The sequence below is a fragment of the Schistocerca piceifrons genome, chromosome 2 (assembly GCF_021461385.2).
Source record: "Schistocerca piceifrons isolate TAMUIC-IGC-003096 chromosome 2, iqSchPice1.1, whole genome shotgun sequence".
NCBI classification, from domain to species: domain Eukaryota; kingdom Metazoa; phylum Arthropoda; class Insecta; order Orthoptera; family Acrididae; genus Schistocerca; species Schistocerca piceifrons.
This window is the reverse complement of record NC_060139.1, coordinates 709,126,640-709,148,973: the sequence shown is the minus strand read 5'-3', so window position 1 is coordinate 709,148,973 and position 22,334 is coordinate 709,126,640.

Below are 22,334 nucleotides of genomic sequence, written 5' to 3'. Positions count from 1 at the left end.
AAACCACATCGAAGCTAACCGTAATATCCCCTTCAACCAGTCGCAGACCTTTCATCCGGTTGATGAAGTCCGCCTTATTCTTTGTACGGTGTCCACAGTGCCCAACGTGCGTAGAGAGGAGGTTGGCCAGATGTTTAGCAAGATAGGTCGGCGATCCGAAGGTACTCACTATTGGCCTCAACAGTGTGTCCTTGTCATGCACCTTCGGCAGACCACAGAACGTGAGTGGTTCAAAAATGGCTCTGAGCACTATGGGACTTAACTGCTGTGGTCATCAGTCCCCTAGAACTTAGAACTACTTAAACCTAACTAACCTAAGGACATGACACACATCCATGCCCAAGGCAGGATTCGAACCTGCGACCGTAGCGGTCGCGCGATTCCAGACTGTAGCAACGTGGGTGGTTTTGGTGCCTTGGGGAGGAGGTTCTTAATAGTATTCTCTTCCAGCGATGAACGTTTGAGATGCTCCGAAGCCTTCCTCACTATTCTGGATGTTGGGTGCCGAGGTAATTTTTGCTATGTGTCTTCTCCAACATCTGTCTGATTTTTGTGTCATAGTCGGCTCGTTTCATCAAGACGACAGCATTGCCCTTGTGAGCTGGTACGACGACGGTGAGAGGATCATTCCGGAGAGCACTGAGGCCACTGCGTTCGGCTCTAGTCGTGTTTGAAGCTGGTGGTTTGGATTTTAAAAGAATACGGATCGTTTCTCTACGAATTTCCTCAGCCACATCGCTTGGAAACTTGCGAGCCGCTTGTTCAACACCACTCAATATGTTAGCGAAAGGGATGCTTCGTGGCGAAGGAGCAAAGCTAAGTCCCTTCTTAAGTGCTGAAATGGCAGCTGCGTCGATGTTTCTTGCTGCCATGTCGATCACAGCACGTTCCGTAACTTTATGTTCTGCTCCATGTTGTTGCAGCGAAATCCTACCGAATTTCCCTTTCTGCTTCTCCGTTGCGCTCTGTCTCGATGATGTTTGCTGTGCAACAGTTGCTTTATCGATCCAGTCCCAATCCAAAGCTGAAAGTTACCTTGTCAGTTACAGGTGAATGGCCAAAAGCTCACGACCGTTTGTATCCAGCTGTTTTCTGGTGAAATGTATCCTCTCCCGCAGCAGGGCGAAGGTAGCAAGGCGATAACTTCTTCTGGCTGCCGTGGTGTCGATGTGCTGGTTAACGATGGCAAAACGTGGAACCGTCTTCTCATCACGGCAGCGTAGTAGGAAGGCGAGCGAGCTTACTTGTTAGTAAATTAGCCTTCTAAACGGGCAGCTTTCCCAGGCGCTTGATGCTGCGCCACGTCTCCTCCCCGTAGAGGTACGTTATGTACGAAAGCATGCTTCTCGGGTTTCAAGCCGCGTCAAGTGTCTTTTTTCTCTTTTGTTTCTTCTTTTGTCAAGAACAATGCACAGTTCAGTAACTGGTGAACCATTAGCCATTGGGATTATATCTTCTGCCTCTACAATGTTTTCAGATCGTAAGAAGGGACAGACGATTCATCGTGAGGCTAGTGAATAACGAACTAAGGAATATTATAAAATCACGTGGCTAAGAAGCAGGGCAGGAAAGTAAAACAAGGTTATCTACTTGCTGCCTGTTATACAGGCGCATCTCTACAGTCTGTTGCAAAAAGTCGAAAAGGCGTAATTACCACTGATATGGCCTCTTTTTGTACTTCTGGTAAAAAGCGTCCACGATATGAAGTACGTAAGTTTCACTATCGTTACTTGGATATGGATGTTATAAGGGACATTATACTATGTACATGTGGACATCACATTTCCACTGCAAGCTAGAAACAGTCGAAAAGCAGTCACAAATAACAATGTTTTCCAGAACGAGATTTTCACTCTGCAGCGGAGTGTGCGCTGATATGAAACTTCCTGGCAGATTAAAACTGTGCCGGACCGAGATTGGAACTCGGGATCTTTGCCTTTCGCGGGCAAGTGCTCTACCAACTAAGCTATCCAAGCACGACTCAAGCCCCCTCCTCACAGCTTTACTTCTCTCAGTAAAGCCGTTAGGACAGTGCATGAGTCGTGTTTGGGTAGCTCAGTTGGTAGAGCACTTGCCTGCGAAAGGCAAAGGTCCCGAGTTCGAGTCTCGGACCGGCACCACACAGTTTTAATCCGCCAGGAAGTTTCCACAATGTTTTCATTGGCTCTTCGAGATGATAAAAAGCATTTCAATTGTTGCATGCACATTATCAGCATTAATAAACTAATTATACAAAAGAAAAAATGGTCTGTATTATTAGCAAAGAAGGAATATCGTAAAAGAGTGTGGTGATTAGATTTGTTTAATTTGTAGAAATGTACTGCTGACAAAGGCAGATTACTTTCATGACAATTTTTTCGAACTCCAGCTCACAAGGTACACATGGTTAGCTTCTGCATTCCTATCGCGCGCATTATCCTCCGCTGCTGACAATACACTGACCATTGTGTAGTGCGACAGATCAATTGTTTATTTTTCTCAGTAACAACTGTTTTATTTGTGATCGCACATTGTCAGTTTGGCAAGCGTAGGTGAGAAATTAGCATCCAGTATGTACCTATCATTCCGCCCGAGGGAACGGTCGTCATTATTTTAATACTTCTCATATCAAGAGAAGGAATAAAATCCTTTTGTAAGTTTCCATTCCAGTCGCTCAGTGTTAAAAATACGAATGTTCCATCAGATTTCTAGTACCATTGTGAAAAACGGCAGCAAAACGACTATTCACATTAGTATGTAGAATGTGTGAGACTGGCGATACACCGTCATACATTTGGGAAAACATCATCCAAACAGTTCCGAAGACAGTATGATCCGACAAGTGGAAGAATCACGGCGTAATCAGCTTAGCAGCTCATGCATTCAATTTGCTGACAAGAATAATGTACAGAAAAATGAAAAAGAAAATTGAGGAAGGCTCCAAAGAGGAATTCGTTCGAAGAAGCATCAGCATTTATGAGTAACGGCCACATTTCCCTTGTTGACACGTTTAATTGTACTTTCTTTGCCAAAACACAGTGTAATTTGCTCGAACTCATCTCACAGCAGCTATTGACACAGAATTCTGAAATAGAGTTCTCCGGTAAACAAGTAATTGGCAATCACAAAGCTCAATAGCTTACGAAAAACCCCGTCGATAACTCTTAAAAATTAGTCAGTGGAGTGAAAAAGAAACCAAAAAAACAAAAAGGGAAGTATTTATATATCGCCATAGAAAAGGAAATTCCCTGTGTTTACGAATTGACAAAATAACCTCCTCCTTGTGTCTTATCATTCGCCAAACTCTCGTTTCGATGTCTCGAGCGATTTAGGAGATATGAGAGATGTTGCATTTCATTCTCGCGGGCGTGAGATCGGAAGTGAGCGCGCTACATAGAATCCATTTTCTCGAGATCGGAGGCAGATAAAGACCTCCTCCTAAGTCTAAACAATAATTCAACATGTTAGCTAAATTTCAAATTTCTTATCAGTGTTTTACATATGTTCCTTTCCTCGTCGATTCTGTGCCTCCTCATTCCTTATCACTCCAACTAATTTTAAATATGCTTCTGTGACATCAGAACTCAGATGCTTCGATTTTCTTCTGTTCCGGTTATCCCACAGTTCATGTTTGACTACCATACAATGCTGTGTCCCAAACGTACGTTATCAGAAGTTTATTCCTCAAATAAAGGTCCACGCTGCAGTTACAGCCACGAACGATGGCGGTTGAACTTAGACTTGTTCTGCGCATCTACATCACGCGTTCTCCGACAACCAATGAGCGTTCATTAATGTTCTCAGTGATCTGCCGTGAATGTCAAAGCCAATTCGAGTATTAAGGGTGCTGGTGAATTTCTCCTACATTCGTTGCGAGCTATCACGGCAGATGGTGGTGGTAGGCAACAGTTCTGCATAAGCAAGCGACAGACACAATTTGCATTATACACGCTTTCTTGAAGCACAGAGCATGTGTCCGTCCGTGGCTAGTGCTGCGCGAATCGTTACTATTCTTGGATCGGACTGCAGTAGATTTCTCTTGGTCAGGAATTCCCTTTATACCAGTGCTAGTCTCCTTATTATGTCCTCTTTGCACCATGGGTTATTTTGCTGCTTAGATAACGGAAGTCCTTAACTTCATCCACTTCGTCAACCCCAATGCTGGTGTTAAATTTCTCGCTGTTGTTACTTCTGCTACTTCTCATTACTTTTGTCTTTCTTCGATTTACTCTCAATCCGTATTCTGTACTATTAGACTCTCCATTCCATTCAACAGGTTCCGTAACACTTCTTCACTTTCACTGAGGATAGCAGTGTCACCAGCGAATTTTATCATTGATATCCTTTCATCTTGAAGTTTAACCCCAGTTTTGAACCTTTCTTTTATTTCCGTCAAGACGTGTACATCCAACAGTAGGTGCGATAGACTGTATCCCTGTCTTGCACTCATCTTAATCCGAGCACTTCGTTCTTCGTCTTCCAGTATTGTTCCGTCTTGGTACTTCTACATATTATATATTACCTGTCTCTGCCTCTAACCCATATTTTTTGAATTTCGAACGTGTTGCACCATTTTACACTGTCGAACACTTTTCCAGGTCTACATATCTTATGAACATGCCTTGGTTCTTCTTCACTCTTGCTTCCATCATCAACCGGAAAGTGAAGCATTCCTCTTTGGAGCCTTCGCCTTTCCTAAATCGAAACTGATCGTCGTCTAATAGGTCCTCAATTTTCTTTTTCATTTTTCTGTACATTATTCTTGTCAGCAAATTGAATGCATGAGCTGCTAAGCTGATTACGCCTTGATTCTTCCACTTGTCGGATCACGCTGCCTTCTGAACTGTTTGGATGATGTTTTCCCAAATGTATGACGGTATATCGCCAGTCTCACACATTCTACATACTAATGTGAACAGTCGTTTTGCTGCCGTTTTTCACAAATTTGAAATCTGATGGAACATTATCAGTCCATTGTGCATTATTTGGTCATAAATCGTCCAAAGCTGTTTTAAATTCTGAGTGTAATAATGGATCTCCTATCCCTTCCCTTTTGACTCCTGTTTCTTCTTCTATCACGTCATCAGACAAGTCCCTCCCCCCCCCCCCCCCTCATAGAAAAATCCAAAACAAGTCATTCTCTCTACCCACTCTCTCCTTCGCATTTAACAATAGAATTCCTATTGAATCCTTAACGTTACCGTCTTTCTTTTAATTTCACCGAAGGTTTTTTTTTTTTTTGGCTTTTCTATATGCTGAGTCAGACATTCTGACAATCATTTCTTTCTTAATTTTTTCATATTTTCCATACAGCCATTTCGCCCTTCCTGAGTGACTTTTATTGTATTTTTGTATTCCTAGATCTCCTTCAACATTTTTCTACTTCTTCCTTTCGTCGATCAACTGATGGTTTCTTCGCGGTTACCTCCCTTTCACCTATGTTTGTCTGTCCAGCATCTCTGATTGCTCTTTTTATTGTTGTCCACTACTATTCAAGTGAACTGCCTACTATGGTATCCCTTATCTCAGTATCCACATTCAGCGAATACCAAACACGTCTTATCATTCCTCAGTACTTCAGTACCCACTTCCTTCCACACTGACTTTTCCGGGTGATTCTCTTAAGCTTCAGTCTACATTTCATCATTCTAAATTGTGATGTGAGTCTACATATGCTCGTGGGTACGCTTTACGATCCAATATCTGATTTCGGACTCTCTGCCTCACCTTCACGTAATCTAAATGGAATCTTCTTGAATCTCGTTTGCGTTTCGAAGTATACCTTCTCATCTTGTCACTCTTCAACATAGTATTCTCTATGAGAAACTGAAACTTACTGCAGAACTCAATTAGTCTTTCTAATTTGTCATTCCTAGTGTCAAGCCCATATTCTTCCGATCTCTTATTCTACTCCTTCCCCTAAAACCACATTCCAGTTCCCCAAGACCATTAGATTTTCATCTCTCTTTACTTGCTGAATTACCCGTTCAGTATCCTCATATACTTTCTCTATCTCTTCATCTTCTGCTTGCGATGTTGGCATGTATATCTGAACTGTTGCTGTTAGTATTGGTTTGCTGCTGATTATGATGAGAACAACCCTATCACTGAACTGTTCACAGTGATTCGCTCTTTGCTTTACCTTCCTTTCATAATTAATCCTTTTCCTGTTATACCATTCTCTGCTGCTGTTAATTCCCTATACTCGTCTGGCCAGAAATTCTTGTTTTCTTTCCATTTCACTTCACTGTTCTGCGTGTATCTAGATTGGTCCTTAGCATTTCCCTTTTCAGATTTTCTAACTTCACTAAACCGTTCAAACTTCTGACATTCCATGTCCCAACTCGTAGTAAGTTGCCGTTTCATTGGTTAGTCAGTCTTTTTTTCTGATGCTCATTTCCTGTTGACATTCCTCTATCAGATATCCTAAAACGGAACAAATCCAGAATCTGTTGCTAGTGGTCCCCGTCGGAGTTTCGAGTCCTCCCTCGGGCATGGGTGCGTGTTTCCCTTAGCGTAAGTTAGTTTAACTCAAGTAGTGCGCAAGCTTAGGGACCGATGACCTCAGCAGTTTGGTCCTCTAAGACGTTACTAAAAGAATGAGATTTTCGCTCTGCAGCGGAGTGTGGTTCGCAGGAGAGCTTCTGTAAAGTTTGGAAGGTAGGAGACAAGAAACTGGCAGAAGTAAAGCTGTGAGTACCGGGCGTGAGTCGTGCTTCGGTAGCTCAGATGGTAGAGCACTTGCCCGCGAAAGGCAAAGGTCCCGAGTTCGAGTCTCGGTCGGGCACTCAGTTTTAATCTGCCAGGAAGTTTCACGTTACTAAAAATTTTCAATTTGTTGTCAGTGGAGAGATCATCATGACACTTTTTCATTTACACACCTAACGTCCTGTGGATACACAGTATGTGTCTTTAATGCAGTACTTTCCAATACCTTCCGCAGCCTCATGATGTTGACCATTACTCTTTCTTCCGCTTTTTGAGTTCCCACCCCAAGGACAAGATAATGCCCTGAATCCCTGTCTGCTACTACTCCACCCCCTTTGACAATACCATTGGTAGAACAATTGTGACTTGTTCTGCCGAAAATCTTCGGCCGCCATTGCTGAAAATGTTATCAGTAGCAAAGTTCGAACCACTGATTCAAGGTTGCAGCTTAGAAATTCATCTAAGGTGTAATTAATTCTCACTACCTCTCTTGACACCTCCGCGACGGAGATCAGAATAGTGACGCTCAGCCTTTAAATCATGTTGATGTCTTAATTGGTTGCCGACGAAAACCTTTCGGACACACCGCTGCTCAGAGTCGCTACGAAATCATGCCTTAGCAGAGTAGTCAAGAGAAGGGGTGAGCTGTGGTTAGGGGGAGGTGTGACGACTGTCCCATGGTAGCGTTGAGCAGCTTTGCGATGAAGTCTGGTGCCATTGTGACACCATCAACCCACACTGTACCCTCGACGAACTTCTGTGCTATTGCCTCATTTTCATTTTCGCAAGTGTCGGCACCTTCATGCCAATTTAGAACCTTTGTGTCATAATTGGAGAAAATGATGGGCTTTCATAAAAAGAGACCAATTCTGTTGCGCACGTTCTTGATTTCATAAAATTGTTGCTGAACTTAATCACGGTCTTCTTCGCACATACTTTTTTGTCATATAATAATAGCTTTCAAGTGAATATTAGATAAAGATTTAACACTTTCAGTGTTTCTACAGCATATCAGTTTAAGCATTTTATCGTAGCCTTATCATAATGGGTCAGAAAACAGAAAATCGGTACCAACAGACGTTAGTGAAAAAGCTGTTTTAAGAAGAATTACAATAATTACCAATTCATTAAAATCCTCTTAAGAAATGTGTTAAAATATCCACCAAGCTACTCCAAAACAAGAGGTTTTTCTTCGTAGTGCACCTAAAGGAAACTAGTTCTCAAATTTTACACGGTGGTAGTAGGGGAGTATAGTTTCACTTATAACTTTTACCTGAAGGCAAGAAAAGATGCAGTTTCTCCACTTCCTTCAAAACTGTTATAGACTCGATTACAATGTAGAAATTCCTATCCAAACACGCAACGTAATAACTGTAATATCTTCAGACATGCTACGAGTGCCGGGGCAAACGTTTTACAGTTTTGATCAGAGTCTCGTTAAAGAAACTGTGCTAGGATGAACACATTGTTTTAAGAATACTTTTTTCTCTTCTTGTTACTTTATAGTATGTTTGAAGATGAAATGGAAAATATTGCTGTTCAATATTTCATGCTCTCTAAAGAGAACGGTCAGAATTCGCGTGCAATGACTTACACGTAAGCAGAAGACATATTTTAATCTACAGTGAAAGGAAGACGAAGGAAAATAAGCTGAGAGAACTTTTTTTCTGTCATACGATGTTCAGTATAATATTGACAGTGTACTCTTTACACACTCAATAATTATTTATTTTCAAAAAGTCTCAGACATAATAGCCACATGAATGGAAAACCACGTCAAAAATGTAAGACAGAAAGACAGCTGTATTTATGACGGAAGTAGGTTATGCCAAAAGTCCATGTACGGGCCGTACACGTTAGTTCCGCTGCTGAGAGGAGATGTTATCACCAGATAGTTTTTGGACGATTCGTCATACTCCTTCCACGTCTCCGTCAGTAGGGAGTCCAGTTGTGGAGTTGGATTGCTGAAACAATAAAAGCTATATCACTGTTCAAAATATTTATTCATTTGTACAGCTACCTCAGAAGAATAACAAACGAATAGCTACCAGTTTCAAATCTCATTTAGAAAAATAAATAATATTACGACCCGATTTCATTTATTTCTGAAACTTATCTTTCGATGTTGTGATTCATATGTAGGCTACAGATGACAGAAACCAAATTAATGATATAATGCGTGATCTGCGGTTCTTGCTCACAGGAAACTAAATACAGCTCTAAAACTTCGCAGCACATTAGTGTGTGCCGGAGTGAAACTGGACCTTGAACACTTGCCTTTAACAGTCACCTTACACAATGAGGAGTCTAGAAAAAGTTTTAACCCACCAATAAGTATTGCAACTGAGTACTGCGCCCTGCACAATGAAAAGTTCATTCTGTGAACACAGAATTGTATAAAATTTTTGGAAACGTTAGCAGCGATCTTTAAAATTAAAATTAAAATATTAAAAACAGTCTTGATCGCAACTTATATATTTTTATTGGAGTGACCGGTTTAGATTCTATTTAAGAACCAACTTCAGACTCTGAAACAACATATTACCAGATACAGGGATCGTTATAATAGTAAGTATATACAACAAAATGTAGAACTAATAAATAAATATGCCCAGAACGGTGGGTGGACTCCGTGGAGCAAGTTGCGTCGACCCTCGACGCTGGAATAACTGCTAATCGGACAAGGAGGGAACGGTTATTAAAGAGGCTTGGTCGCGCCAACCGTCCTGAGTGTGACATCATTGCTAGCCAATCAGACTAGAAGTAGATTAAAAAGTGCGTTATAGATAAATTAAATCGTAACATCAATATAAGTGACTATTCGTCATAAAATATAAACAATAAAGGTTACTTGGTTTAAGATCAGCTAAAAGTATGCTACCCTCTAACGTCTATTCTGCGAAGATGCACCAAAGGTTGTTAAATCGACAGGCAGACGCTACTCGCAAAGATTCAGCGAGGGTTGCCGTGGAAACGGCGTCCTATTCCGATGTGGCAGTCTACAGTGCTGTCAAAGATTACAATAGGCGAGGACCAACGGCCTCTGTCGATATAACATGTTGGAGATAATTAGACGGTGAATAACAGTTATATTATATCGTAACATCACATAAGTCTCATTGTCCGTCATGAGATATAAGCTGTAAAAGTTATAGATTTAAGATCGGCTGAAAGTACGCTGCCCTCTAATGTCAGTTCTGTAAAAGATGCACCAAAGACTGCTATTGATAGTGAGACGTTGCTAGCGGAGGTACATCGACAGTTGCGGTGGAAACGACGTCTTATTCCGATGCGACAGTCTACAGAGTAGTCAAAAATCGCTATAGCTGAAGACCAACGTCCTCTGTCGATATAACATGTTGGAAATAACTTTATGTGATGGTGGTTTTAACAGTCATTACAATGAGTGCGTGAGGAGGCAGTCTTCACACTAGTGCATAGTGAAAGACACAGATATTACGGAGTAATATAAAGCTACTACATGCAGGTTCTATTTTATCTAGTATTGATTACGAAAAAGTTAAAAAGTAGAATCATGATGCTATTAAGTAGAATGCTGGCAATATTCTTGTAAACTAAGGGAACTAATCCCGTAATGAGAGATAGTTGACACTAATATGTGACATAAACGTTACATTACGTATAGCATTTGGAGGATAGAAACTCTATAACCAAGAAACCATGAGAAATATAGGAAAAATGTGGTATTATTTGCTAGAATTGACGTACAGTAAATCCAAGTTTTTTCATGAACGTAATGAGGCAACAGCAATGGTTATATCAAGATATAAAATATGAAATATGTAAAAAGTATAAAAACAAGATTATGTCCTTGATCATAAAAGCGCTAATAATAAAATCAAGAGTCAAAATGATTTATAAAAAGAGCAAGGACATAACGTATTTGAGAACAAAAGAGAAGTATTACTTATAATAAGTCTTCAAAAATATCAAAGAAAAACTTTTCTCTGAAGTCGAGCTGCTCGTTGAGTAAGACTAGAGGTTTGTTTTTATAATCTGCATAAATTTCTAATTCTTCCAACGAATTTAGTATAGGTCCTTTTGGGGCAATATGAACAATTTTTAAATTATTTTGAATTGATCCTTCTGAATGATTACAGTCATTGAAATGTTGGCCAAATAAGGATTTATTACGACTAGTGCCTGATGTATGATCTTAAAAACGAACAGAAAAATTGCGGCCAGTTTGTCCGATATATTGTTTCTCGCAATCATCACATTGTAACTTATAGACTCCAGAGTTTTGGTAGCTGGTAACTTTTTGATCAGTATTATATCTGTTTTCAAGCACTGGTCATTTAGGTATCTGCTATCTTTTTGATCAGTATTATGTTTAAGTCTGTTTTGAAGCACTGGTCATATTGTTATGACAGAAATGACGCAAGGAAGTAACAAGATTTTGTGAAAGTTGATGTTTAAATGTCGTGCTTATCTGCAGCAATCAGTATGGACTAGCTAGAAAATGTTAGATTTCATAGATGGGCAGTAGCTGCAAGCGGCTCTGTCTTCCGATTTCTACCGATATTTACCAATGAAAAGCAGTGAACATTTTTAATAATGGGGGCACGGCGAGCTTGCGCTATCGCATTCTGTCGTTTTTTGTTCGTTTTGCTCGCGTTCCGCGAGAACTTCCATTAGAACTTCCTCTGTAAGTACGAATCGAGTAAAAACTGAGCCAGATCAACGCATCGCTGCTGAAGAAGAGCCGTTTGCGTTTATACTGCAAAACACATCCGTTTATTCCGTTCAATGATCTGCTCCATTCCTATAATTAGATAACTTTTGAAATTCACGTGTTCCTGGACAACGTGCGAGTCGATTTTAATGAACATTTTATCGCCATATGCAATTCATGAAGTGCAATCACAACTTGAAGACGTTCAGTACGTGTCTGAGATGGTTGATGCATCAAACAACACAAGTTTAAAATGAGTCCCGATTAGAGTTAGATATTTCACTCCTAACGAACCTGTTCAGTTCTAAATTAGCTCTTTCCAGAAAACTGGTGCAGAAACAGCAGAACTATGGGCTATTTATGTTTTGGGCCTCTTAAGAAAGTAAAACGTAGTTGACAAGATCATCGCATTTTGTATAGATAATTGTAACCCTGATTTTGGTGGGTTCCTGAAGGCTGGGATAAACAACGTTTATTCCATATTGAGAAGCATGCTCAAAATGAACCTTAAAGGCAATGCTTTCGTGTAGCCCAGGTGATGTACAACGGTGTACAGACAAGTGCAGACATTGTTCTATATCTATTCTGTGCGTGTGGAAGAACTGAAATCACTGCGTGATTCTATTGCTACTTAAGATAAGCTAATTCTTGGTAGTATTAAAACCAGATGGTTGTCATTGCTGCCTGGAGTTAGAAGACTTATTGATTTATTTGTATGAACCTCTAAAGTCTTATTTCTTGTCTCAATATATGTCCTACACAGCTAAAACAGTTTTTTGAGGACAACCATTCACTTCCTTGTCTTCATTTAACGCAAAGCCAACTGAAAATGTTTTCAAATTGAATCCAAAAGTTGGAAACAACCAGAATGTCTGAGACTGAAGCAGCTGAAGAACTAGAATTGATTCAAGAAAAAATCAGTAACCGTAATTTAGTATGTTTCAAATTTCAGTTAACGGTACTGCGTCACTGTTAATTTATTTAGAAAATAAAGGTGTTTACATTCATTCGAAATATGACCCAATACAAATATGACACTTTCGGAAGATGTTTAGAAAAGTGGGGGTTCTCCAGAACCTGTAATAACGGAAAACAACTCTAGCTTAATTGGTGGTAGTCGACCCCTTTCACCAGAAGAGGTGGAAATCTTAACTAGTTTCCAAAGGACTTCCCAGAAATGTTACTGACACACATCAACGTGGATAAAATACGAGAGCTATGCGCAGCGATATGCATTTCAGACCATACGTTACACTCAGCACAGAGTATACTTCATCAACGTCGTAAGCGAAGTCTTCGGTCGAAGCTACCGGCTCACAAAACACAGAAAGTTTAGATGCACATGTTTAAACAAATTATTACATAGTAAATTCATAATCATTCGTTTGTTCTGAACTTAATATGAATCATCTCCATAATGACGGTGCCAGCCACTTCGATTGCATAGAAATAATAGCACACTGAACAGCAATGTTGGAAGATCTATAATCATAAGGGAAGAAAAAGGAAGAAAGATTAAGATTTAACGTCCTGTCGACACCGAGGTAATGTTATGCGGAGCAGAAGCTCGGAATGTTTCAGGAATGGAGAAGGAATTCGGCCGTGTCCTTTTAAATGAGCCGACCCGACATTTTCGTAGAGGGATTTAGGGAAGTCATGGAAACCCTAAACCTGGGTGGCCGGCAAGGATTTTAACCACTCTTCTCCTGAAATCGAGACCAGTATTCATTCAATATCAGTTGTACTCTGCATCAGTTCTCAGGTTGTGGTATACTGTCTGTAATAATTTAAACTTGTTATCAGCACATGGACGGCTGGAGTTCTCCTGGATGTCATCTAAATTGGCTACATAAGCAATTCGACGCTACTTACTGATTATTACCCATGAAAATGATCATTTTTAATAAATATATTACTTACTCATATTTGGCGAAATTGGCCCACATAGCTGTCATCTGTGCTCTGACGATTCCTCCATCAGAATTAGGGTCAAGTGACGATGATGCGAACAAGTAGTATACGTCATCCCCGTGAGTTGCGCCTGAAAGTACATAACAGATTTGTGATCCCCGATATACCATTAACATTTAATGTTCAGCGCGCAATGATATGTAAATTTGTTATATTTCTATTGTGTACTCCAATGATTCGTTCGAAACAGCACATTTTATGGTGTACTGATTACTTTTGTTATGAACGATCGGTTCAGTTTTCCGTTCGATTTCAAAAGTTAATTTGTTTCAGTTACTTTATTCCCAGTGCAAGAAAACACTGCACCTTGCTAAGCGTAGAGTTAAGAGCTAATTTGAGGCCCTTTCTTTCTGGCGTAGCACTGACACACGATACATAAGAATAATTTCTCTTTGTGAGTTCAGGCAGGAATACAACGGTAGCTCTGGTGACAAACGTTAACATAGCCTTAAGACTTCACACACTGCATTATATATCTTATAACGACAATACAAAGGCCCAAATTCCTATCCTGTATCACTTGAAATTGAATTGCTTGGACGTACGTTTGTGCTTCGCGGCTGTACCAGACGATAATGATGATTCCGATTCTCGCCAAATTAGATCTGCCCTATCACTAGTCCTGGCTGAGAATGTTCTCCATGTTTCCTATATGTACAAGAGAAGAAGCAAGTTTTTTACACTGAAAATGTTGTGAACGGTCTTAAGTTGAAGGAAGGAACGGATCAACAGCCGGATCATCAACGTCTAAGAACAAATATTTCCAATCAAGTGTTGCTAAAATCGTTAACGTTATTGTAGTGTTTATAGTAAAATCAACTGTTACACGAGACTACTCTCTTGTACGAAGTGGAGTAAGTTCTTTGTACAGTAATTCCTGGAGTTTCCACAGTCGCATAGAAGGGCGAAGAGAAAACTGAGTATTCGTTCATGCAATGCTTTGTAACGTACTCTCTTACCGAGCAGCTACGTTATGTGTGTGCTGTAATTTTAGTGAGTTATATTTCTGAGTTTTACGTGGTGAGCTAATACTTTCATTTATGCACATGTCTCAATAAATCTCACTATACCCATCATCGGTTCCAGATCTGATATAATAAGAGTTGTAAACGGGCTTCTTCAGCTCTGAGGCGAAATGCTTCAGAGTTCTGTATATTTTACAGTCTCCCTGTTTTTCTCTCTTAAGCTTCGGGATCTGTTTCTGTTTCAAATCGTAACTTCAGTAAAACTGTGTATGTTCTGATGCCTTATAAACAAATCTATTGCAGTATGTAAGACAAAAATTGCTGATTTAAAGGAATGTAATACAGAACATCAGCTATATGTTGGTTGCGTAATCACTTTGAAGAAAAAAAGCAGAGTGTGTAACAATGTTTAAACCAAATTAAAACTGTGTGCCCGACCGAGACTCGAACTCGGGACCTATGCCTTTCGCGGGCAAGTGCTCTACCATCTGAGCTACCGAAGCACGACTCACGCCCGGTACTCACAGCTTTACTTCTGCCAGTACCTCGTCTCCTACCTTCCAAACTTTACAGAAGCTCTCCTGCGAACCTTGCAGAACTAGCACTCCTGAAAGAAAGGATATTGGGGAGACATGGCTTAGCCACAGCCTGGGGGATGTTTCCAGAATGAGATTTTCACTCTGCAGCGGAGTGTGCGCTGATATGAAACTTCCTGGCAGATTAAAACTGTGTGCCCGACCGAGACTCGAACTCGGGACCTTTGCCTTTCGCGGGCAAGTGCTCTACCATCTGAGCTACCGAAGCACGACTCACGCCCGCTACTCACAGCTTTACTTCTGCCAGTACCTCGTCTCCTACCTTCCAAACTTTACAGAAGCTCTCCTGCGAACCTTGCAGAACTAGCACTCCTGAGCTGTGAGTACCGTGCGTGAGTCGTGCTTCGGTAGCTCAGATGGTAGAGCACTTGCCCGCGAAAGGCAAAGGTCCCGAGTTCGAGTCTCGGTCGGGTACACAGTTTTAATCTGCCAGGAAGTTTCATATCAGCGCACACTCCGCTGCAGAGTGAAAATCTCATAATGTTTAAACCAATTCTCTAGAAATTCAGTAAGAAGGTTTGAAAATTTTGGGAACACTCATTTTTTCCTCCGGATGTTTGTGAGGTACGAATGACTCGAGCTGTTGTCAGATGATATTACATTTTGACCTGATTTAACGTTATTCTTGTGTTTTTAATTTGAGGCAAATGATATCAGACAACTCATTCTCTTTGAGCTGGACTGTTGTGCTCGAGATCCATGTATAGTACATAGTGTTAAATATTTTACAATAAATAAATGTCGCTGTTATTGGTAAGTTTTAAAACTTGTCATATGGCGAAATGCTATGGGTCTTTCCTTTCCTATCAAACAAGCATTTCCTTATCAGCGATAATATATAAAAAAGAACGGAGCCCGTTCAAGACACAAGTACTTGCGTTACACATAGAAGAACTACCTTAAATTACAGGTAAAAGCGCGATGCAGTGATTGGCATGTAATGACAATTTAATAATTGTGATGATTCCCTCACCTGGTCCTCCAGGGAATACGCTGAGAGGGCCGACGAATGTGAACTGGTAATAGAACACAGGGTAAGAGGAATAGCGAGCCATTCTCTGTACAACTGCGTCCACGCCTTCCACGAAGCATTCGTGTGTATCGAACTGTAAAATATAATTGAGTGAGACACATGAAAATTATGAGGAAGAGCGAATTATGTAAACATAGTAATCTGTGTTACTTAAGGCTAAGGTGACACATTCATATGTGATAGAATAACAAACCTTTTATTATAACATTATTCTAATATGATTCCTAATAATCGGGTCACATTAGTGCTTGAATCTTCGAAAAATTTACTCTATACGTGATAAATGGACTTAATATAATGAGTATCTTCGATTACTATGCTGCAGCGTGTGCTACACACAGGCCCTTACTAGGAAGTAAGGAATATGTGAAAGTGTTAACGGAGCACCCTGCCGACAGGGGCTGACTTGGTGGCTACGTTGCGTCGCAGAGTGTAATGTTTCGACAGCCGGCTACGTTACAGGAGCCTCGCTGCTGTCGCAGCGCAATGAACCGAAGAGAGTACAAATGCCCCCAGTTCACCCAGTAGTAATATCCCTTCAGCATCATCCTTTTGACCGGTCTCCACGCTAGTTACCTGTTGAATATTCGGGTAATCTACTCCAGCTTCGCCCAGCAGCATAGGTTATATTGTTGTTTAAGGAGCTGTCAGCTAGCGTTGATTATTCCGGAATCCGAACTGGATGCAGAGAGGTGAGGCTGCCCGGCAAGTGCCATTCCCTGACACTCCAGTCAGTCTCCTAGGGTTCTGATTCCCGCTTGGGGCAAGCCTGCTCTTTGCCAGCCTCCACGGTTCTCTGGAAACAGACACACGTCGTTGCCTTTGTGTGCCACGGAACTAGGACACTCCAGGGTCAGAAAAGGTACCACTGCTGCCAGATGCAGATCTGTTGCACAGCATCACACTCCCTCAGCACACGCCGCTAGTTGTCCACTACCCACGATCGGCACCTGGGTCACCGCCCCCGACGCTGTGTACGGGAGGCAAGAAAGAATGAAGAACGTTGCTGCTGAGTGACCAATCTTCGCACTGCTGTATTTGGGAATCCATTCCACAGCTTCCAGGTCATCTACACTGTCCAGTCACATTAATGTGGCCTACATACCATCTTTTGCAGCGTGGGCCATTCCAAAGCGTGAAGGAAGAGAGTCAGTGAGGATCTGGAAGGTACTGACAGCTATTTGTATCCATGCTAACTCCAGAGCCGTGGCCGGCTGTGCCATGTTTCTTGACTGAAGATCCACGGTGGGAATCCTAGGTCGAGGTGGTTCCATATATTCTCGACTGGATTTAAATTCGAAAATTTCGGTGGCCACGGGAGTACGGTAAAGACTTCCTGGTGCTCTTCGAAACACGCTCGTACACTGCGTGCTATGTGACATGTTGTGTACTTCTGCAGGTGGATACCGTTAGTGCCAAGTAAAAACAAACTGCCTGTAGTAGTAGACATGGTCCGCAAGGATGGGTGCTTATTTGTATTAATCCGGTATGCCTTGCAGGATGGCGAGCTCAGGCCATAACGCTCCCTCCTCTGGCCTGGATACTTCCAACGATTGTTGCAGGTTGGTTGCTGTCCGTTCGATGGAACATCAAATGAAATTCATCTGAAAAGACCACCTTTCGCCACTCAGTAGACTTAGGTTGCGGTAATGGCGTGCAAATTCCAGCCATCATCACAGACAAACAGCAGTAAACATGGGCGCGCGAACCAGCCACATGTTGCATGTTGAAGAGGCTCATGTACTGTTGGTAGCCCGAAGAGAGAAAGCATTTCCGAAATGGTTGAGTTTGTTAATTGTTTGCGTGCCGCCATGGTCAAAGTATGTCGTGCATGGGAAAACGGCCCTATCCAAAGTGGCGCCGAGGCAGTTGTGGTCCACCAGGCGCCAAAGATGACGTGGATGAACGATAGCTGCGAAGACGTGTACGGGCGAGTAGACGAACCGAGACGACACTCCTTTCTTCCAGCAGTGCTAGTTCTGCAAGGTTCGCGGGAGAGCTTCTGCGAAGTTTGGAAAAGTAGGAGACGAGGTACTAAGCCGGCACGGTAGCTCAGCGTGTTCGGTCAGAGGGTTAGGAGCTCTCTGTAATAAAAAGAAACTGAGTTAATCGATCAACAGCGACCTTAAACGGATGTCTTACGACGTCCGCCCCGAGCAGATGCAACGAACGAAAGCAACAAAATGAGATTTAAAAAAAAGAAAAGGTCCCGAGTTCGACTCTCGGTCCATCACACAGTTTTAATCTGCCAGGAAGTTTCACATCAGTGCACACTCCACTGCAGAGTGAAAATCTCATTCTGGCCATATCACTTATTTGTTTGCTCAAATAAAAACATTCATCGATAACATTTAGTGTGTCATTTCCTAAGTCAATTCCGTCAACATCGCATAATTTAAGTCGACTACATTCCATTACCACTGTCTGAATTTCGTTGATGTTTGGCCTGCATCCTTCTTTCAAGGCTATCCATTCCGTTCAACTACCCTTCCAAAGTCCGTTGTTGTCCCTGATGGAATAACAATGTCACTGGGAAATCTTTCAGTTTTAATTTCTTCTCTTGGATATTTCACTTTCCAAATTCCTCCTTCGTTATCTTCTCAGTCTGCTCATTGTACAAAATGAATAATATCAGGGACTGGCTACAACTCTGTCTCACTCCTTAATCAGTTATTGTGTCCCTTTTATCACTTTAGACGTTGTAGCTGCAGTCAAGTTTCTGCATGGCTACTGCAACAGTAGCCGAGATGTCTGTATCACCCCTTCAGTGAAAGTTATTTTACGATATCGCTCAGCTCTTCTCTCAGTAAACGTTTTTGCTAGACATGTAACAACTTTTATCGGGGCTCATCATTAGTTCAAGAGAATTTTTGCAAGTATCGGTTTCCCTAGGCCCACGAACGGTATGATGCGCTGTGAGCAGCAGTACAATCTCCAAGCAGTGGCTTCTACAGTATATCCCATTGCGAGGAGGTGCTTCTGGGCGTACTAGACTCGCATCAGAAAGAGTTGCAACAGTTCATAGCCGTGTCATTTGGCGACTACCCTGGTTAGAACTGCGAACCATTTAGCACATTAACAATGAGTCGTCCGACACATGCCGCAAGGACTACGGTTTCCTTACTGGTCATGCGCATAAGGTACTCTCTGATACTGCCCCCCTCGCCCATTTGACAGAGGACGTCTCATGGTTCCGACCATGGTAATGATGCTTAGAGGATGTTGTTTTCCTGTATGAATTGACCAGTGGTTTCTGCATTATGACCCCTCGATCCGCTGTTATGTTCCCCCATCATTATAAAGTTTCCGGCAGTGACATCTTCCTACGGAGCTACATTGGGCCCATCTATCCACCGTTACATTCGCAAATAATCAACACGTTGTCATTAATGGAATCCACCAGAGGAGCTACATTGTGGTCTTTTTGTCCACTGACATATTCTACTGTCACCATGACGTTGTCAAAGATGGCGCCCCCTGATGGAATTAAATTGTGGAGGAGGAGGAGAAGGAGGAGGAGGAGGATATTGGTGTTCAACGTCCCGTCGACAGCGAGGTCATTAGAGACGGAGCACAAGCTCGGATTAGGGAAGGATGGGGAAAAAAGTCGGCCGTGCCCTTTCAAAGGAACCATCCCGGCACTTGCCTGGAGTGATCTAGGGAAATCACGGAAAACCTAAATCAGGATGGCCGGACGCGGGATTGAACCATCATCCTCCCGAATGCGAGTCCAGTGTGCTAACCGCTGCGCCACCTAGCTCGGTAATTAAATTGTAGCCTATCCATCCACTGTTACATTCAACTAGCGTGAACACACGTCCCCAACAATCACATCTGCCGGTAGTTCTACGTTGTTGCCCATCCATCCGATTCTCCTGCCATCAACACGTTGTCATTAACGGCATCGGCCAACGGAGCTACACTGTGGTCAGTATGTCCCATGATGTATTCCAAATCGCATACGAGACGTAATAGTCCGAAAACCCAGAGGTTGCTCGACCTTGCATGTAAAGTGTCTCATGCATGAGGCGACTAAGATCTATTTGCGAGTTTCCTTTTGCACTAATGGCATATTGACGATCTGTAAAAGTTCTGACGACATCTCAGTTACATTTGTCGTACTGTTACATTCACTATGGTGTCAGGAGTTCCCTCTCTCCAACAAATACAGTATCTTTGATGTAACTGCTCATAAATATGTGGTAGAACATGGAGAACGTATAATTGGGGAAGTGATATATAATTATGATTAGAAGCCTTGTGTTGTTAGTATCTGTTAGATGATATTATAGTTTCATGAGTTAATTTGCACGAAACAGAACCATTCCCACTAAGTACAGACCACGAAAAGACAACCAGTGAGGCTTCCTGGATGGCTGGTACACAGTAGTTCAACATTCGAGCAAGACCCGTACAAAGTTTAGATGATGGTCGTTTTTATTGCCTTCACTCAACCGAAGCTCTGCACCGAGACGCTTTGACCGCATAGAATACTTTGTAAAAGAGAACTTTAAGATGACCTGGGACAACACTGTATTATCATCGCTAACACGTGATTCAGTGATGCATTATAGTGGCCCTAATATTAAGTTATAGCATAAACTGGTTTCCCTTGAAAAATCTTCCACTCGTGAATATTTTTGCTACTGGCTTACCTTCTAATGCTAAGTGAATTTTTGCCTTACCTCCGTTTGTTTAGTTTCTCGGACTTACCAAACCAGTGGTGTAGTTGTCCTTCAGTGTAATGTCGCTGCCATTGTAGTAAAATTCTTTGATGGAATGAGCGGCTTCCAGCTGTTCTTCCCTTGTCGGAAGTCGTAAATCGCAGCCCACAATCTCCTCAAAGTTGTCATTAAAGTTCTGTATTTGTTCTTCAGTCGATAATGCGCCACCTTCTGTTGTTAAAAATCGAAGAATATATAAGAATAAACTGAAAACTTCATTGGAAAAAGTACTTTAACGACAAACGATTGTAATATAATCACAGATTATTGATTGGTGGTATTACTATGCGTTTTCTCTGAATGAGCCACGTTATTGTAGTTCCATCATTTCCTTTCATTACTTTGTCTTGTGATGCAATACTCTTGAGCAAAAAGTCTTGTATTCTTTGTGCTCCACCGCTTGCAAGTACTTTTTGAGAGACATCTGTCAGTACGCCATGAACTGCATGTGAAAATGTTTAATTGGCAGACAGGTTTTTGGGCATACAGCGCATCAACATTGGCATGTCATACAGAATAGCAATAAATAAATGTATATATATATATATATATATATATATATATATATATATATATCGATTTCTGTAATATAAGGTCACTTTGTATGCATTACAGTAGAAATTTGAGGTTCCTTACATATCGTGTACGCCTGTGTCAAATGGTGTGTCGAGATTGGAACCTTTGTAATGTTAAAACTGGTATTGATCTAGGGAACACAGAACATCGTGGATATTTAAAATCTGGATGTAATCGTGTCTATGTGATCACGATAGCATCTATTATCTGTTTTACGTCCATGGTAAACACGTTGTGATGTCTACACGTTATAGATGTCAAACTGTAAACAGCCACACTTCTTGGATGTATTGGAGACTACTGTCGTCCTGTGATTTGACATTCATACTTTTAATGCGTGGTGCACCAAGATGTAGCACTCAAAAAAGCGATAAAAATCACAAATTGGCATATCTCAAGTCGAAAAATTTCATCGTCGTAGATTAAACATAAAATAAACAGTGACGTTCAAGGCACATAGAATAGGCCAAAAACCTCGAAGCAAGGAAGGAAGATTATGGTTTAACGTCCCGTCGACATCGAGGTTATAACAAACGGAGCACGAGGTCGGATGGTTTCAAGGATGTTCTAGCTGCACTGTTACTACTACTTTCGAATTCACGAGCGATTCGTTCCGGTAATTTTATACAATTTCGTACAGTAAACCCTCATAATGCTCGAAGCTCGCTGTCCATCAGTATATGAATTCTGCTTGGTTTTGTTTTGAAATCGTTTGTCCCTTTGCGGCTCTACTTCACAATCACATCACCTACAGTCGACGTGCACGGTTTAGGAGGGTTGAAATGTTACTGGTGGTTTTGTTGCACAGATGACATCCAGCTACTAGTCGAAGTTCTACGTCACTGGCAAGTGAACGTTCCCAAGTGTCTCTAACCGATTTTGGTGGAACGTTGGGGGTGTGTGTTTTTTTCTGTGGTTTGCTCCACAAATTTCTGAGCATTCACCGAAAAATAGTCCAGGTCGTTTTATTGTGAATGTTCCTTGATAGGAGGGAAAATAATGTAAGTATGTTTTGTTTGTAACTGGGTTCAGAGGGAGTAGCTTCAAAATGTTGATGTATGAGAAACTTTTTTCCTATAAAAGTTG